General features: G+C 51.2%; 1 pseudogene; it reads right to left on the reverse strand.

Moving 5' to 3' along the window:
* Window positions 1–3160: 3160 nt before the first annotated feature.
* Window positions 3161–3499, reverse strand: LOC127193218 (60S ribosomal protein L35a-like; annotated as a pseudogene).
* Window positions 3500–3793: the final 294 nt, after the last annotated feature.

Raw genomic sequence — 3793 nt, forward strand, 5'->3', positions numbered from 1 at the left:
GAACTTGCGGCACCCATTTCCAATATGCCCGTTTCCTACCTTCCTGAGGTGCTGGCCAGCTTCCCCAGGCGATCCGTCAGCTTCCTCCCTTCCTTCCCTGATCTCGGTGGAACCTCCACTTGTGGCGGGTACCGAGTCGAGGGCGAGGGACTGCGGATTTAACTCATACACACACACACACACACACTAACACAGCGGGTCCTTCGTGCTAAGAGAGCAGCAGCCTCAGCAACAGTGCGGCAGCGGTTTATTATTCTTGTCCGTTCCAAAGAGCCTTCTTATAGGCAGCAAAACAGGAATCCGCCTCCCAGGTGAAATCCCTCAAGAGGTGATTGCACAGAGGAGGAAAAATCTCGAGGAAGGGAGGGGTGTGTTCTCAGAGCAGTAAACATGGCTAGTTAACCAAGATAAACACAGACATGGAAGCTGCTAGAAACAGGACATGAAAAAGCAAGACAGGCAGGCAGCCCAGTCGGGCCTGGTTCCTACAGTTGGTGTGTTTTTTCCACAAAAGAGTCCTAGGTTCAAACATGTCACTATATAACTCAGAAACTGCACTTGAGATGCAATTGTCCTAGACTCTTGAGTCTCCAGGCTATAGGTTTTCTGAAGTTCTGGAGGAGACTCTCCGTGTTGGCTAATTTTATGTCAACTTGATACAAGTTTAATAAAGTCATCTGAAAGGAAGGAACCTCAATTGAGAAAATGCCTCCATAAGACTGGGTTGCAGGCAAGCCTGTACAGCATTTTCATAATTAGTGATTGATGGGGGAGGGCACAGCCCACTATGGAAGCCATCCCTGGGCTGGTGTTCCTGGGGTCTGTAGGAAAGCAGGCTGAGCAAGCCATAGGGAGCAAGCCAGTAGGCAGCACCCCTCCATGGCCTCTGCACCAGCTCCTGCCTCCAGGTTCCTGCCCTGCTTGAGTTCCCGTCCTGACTTGAATGATGAGCAGTGAGGTGGGAGGTGCACCTATTCTAACCCCTGCATGCGGGTCTGGCTGCCTCCCAGCCATGGGCCCTTTGACGTGCCATCCCCACTGCCTTGGCCTTCCGCTCTGTCCTCATTGTGAGCTCCTCACTGTGCCTTCTTATGGTCAGGACTTCTCTCTCCTCTCTGGTCCCTACCTGAGACCCCATGCCTGAGAACAGAAGTCCCCGACTTCTGTCTCCTCTGCCCAGTTATTGGCTAAATCAGCTTATTTATTAACCAATCAGAGATAATTGGGGAGCATTGTTTCCACAATATTGATACAGGAGAGTCTTCACAGAAATGACAGCAACCAGATCTCAGGGCACAGAAATCAGCATCTCCAATGCACAGCGCACAAAAAAAAAAAAAAAAAAAAAAAAAAATCCTCTAACAAGCCTGAAGTCAGTTGGAAGGTCATCATCCTCCAGGGTGAGCCAAGCACACTTAGGCCACTCATGAGTGAGAACAAGCACGCTGTGGCCACTGGAAGGAGCAGCATGGCTGTCTTCATAATACCTGGTGAGAGATGAGCATCTTTCGCGCCCAAGTCCTTTTCATCCCTTGTGTAACAGGCATGACTCTGGCAGTGGCAGCAGACCCGCGGAGGTCAGGAGATGGTGGCTCACTTCCTTAGCTCAAACTGGCAGGCCATGAGTCTGAAAATAGTTACCAGCTGTCCAAGCCTTAGCAGGCCTGGAACCAGGATGATTTTCGACTCGTTGCCAGCTGCTAAAAAGTTACCTGGCAGCTGCCACCAGTGCAGGCAAGGCTGACAGGTGTTTGCCACATGGAAGCTGACGGGAGGTACACGGCCCAAGCTAGGTGCAGAGCAGGGGTGGGAAGCTCAGCACTGTGGGGGATGGGGGGTGCTACTCTCCTGCCTAAGTGGTCCTCCTGCTCCTTCATGTGGCCGGAGAGACAGCACCAAGGAGCATCTCTGACAACGTCTTAGGATCATCAGCACCAAATGCTGTCTGTGTCTTCTCACTCAGGCACAACAGAGGAGCCCTGGCTTGGCAAGCCACGGTCAGGGCAGGGGCTGCGTCCTCCTGTGGTCCTCCTCACTGTGGAACTCAGTTCTGAGCAGCTTGTCTTGGGCCCCATGAGTGGTGATGAGAGCCTGGCCTAGGCTGGAATCTTTCTCAGATGTATCAAGGTTGCCATGCCAACCTCTCCTGCCACTGGACCCCCACGTGACAGGTGGGAGCTGCCCAGGCTCTGGTCCATGGTGGGGACATACATGTGGACACCTGAAGACAGGCAGTGCTGTGGGCCTGCAGCCTCCACTCCTGCTGCTGCGACCATGGCTAGACTCGGTTACTGAAGCCCGGCTGGCTATCTGCACACACACATGGCTATCCTGGCCGTATTTCTAGGCTGGGTGCTGCCTTCACAGTGCTCACATCCCCGGGGCCTCAGGCAAACTCTCAGCGAGTACATACAAAGGAGACATTAGACCTGGTCTTCAACTCCCCTGCAAGGGGACAAAAGGGGAGGGAGGCCACATCTTCCTCATCTTTGGGTCTCTAGACCTTTGCTATCCAGTGTGGCAGCCACTGAGCAGAGAGACCTGGGGTACATTTAAAGAATGAAAACACTTAGAACCTGCTCGCACCAGCCACATCTGAAGCAGCTCATGGCCCATGTTGAACTACACAGAGAGAATGTCCCATCCACAGCACACTCTGAGCGTGCATTGCAGGGCGGTCTGTCTTAAGTGTGAGGTGTTGGGCCAGTGGAAGAAAAATATTGCCCCAGCTCACATCTTTTACTTAGGGTTGTTTTCAGTGAGTGTTGAAGGCCTTCAAGTCCACAGAGCCCAGGGAAGGATTGAGAACTCAGACATCAGAATATGGTGATCTTGTGTGACCCATTGTCTTAAGCCTGTTTTCTGTTACTGTAGCGAAATACCCAAGGCTGGGCACTTTATAAGTAAAGGCATGTTCAGCTCACCGTCCTGGACTGATGAGCATGGCAATGGTATTGGCACTTTAGAAAAGGTCCTCTTGGATAAAGGATGAAATCATGGTGGGGGATGGGAAACTCTGAGAGGGAAGCCAGATGTGAGAACTAGTCAGGCTCACAGAAAATTCTTTTAGTCCTCTCCCCCCCTCCCCTTCCTCCCTCCTTCTCTCTCTCTTTTCATTCTTTTTTCCTTCCTTCCTTTTTCCACTTTTATTTACTTTTCATTAGTTTAAAATCCGGGAATGGTATAGCATCACACGGATTCTGTGTCCAGTGGCCTTCGCAGGAAGGTTGCTCTGGGTTTTGGCACGAGCCAAACCACTGCTTCCATGGGCCCGAGTTGCTTTTCCCCAGATGACTCTGGTTTGATTTGGTTTGCCTCCAGGAGTCACTGTGTTGGTTTTTGCTTTATACGCATAAGCACATCTCTTGCCTGAGTAGAATTCCATTTCATCCCGGGCATAAACACCTTCAATTCTAAGAAGAGCCGTGTGCTCTCTTTGGTTCCAGAGACCTCGCTTGTAGCCAGCAAAAATGGCCTTGCACTACAGTCTTTCAGACATAACTGCATTTTAGAAGTCTTGTTCCCAGCAGGCCCCAGAAATCTGCTCCCCCCAAGTTTAGAAGCAGAAACTTCACTCACCTCCACCTTTAGTATTTATACACCATTGGCCAGAAGGGGGCACCAGATCTCAATATAGATGGTTATGAGCCACCATGCGGATGCTGGGAATTGAACTCGGGACCTTTGGAAGAACAGCCAGAGCTCTTAACCTCTGAGGCATCTCTCTAGCCCTATTAGTCCCTTCTTATAGTAGTGCTCCAGGGACTTGCCACCATCCACTAGACCTACTCCT

This window comes from Acomys russatus, chromosome 8 (assembly GCF_903995435.1).
Source record: "Acomys russatus chromosome 8, mAcoRus1.1, whole genome shotgun sequence".
NCBI classification, from domain to species: Eukaryota; Metazoa; Chordata; class Mammalia; order Rodentia; family Muridae; genus Acomys; species Acomys russatus.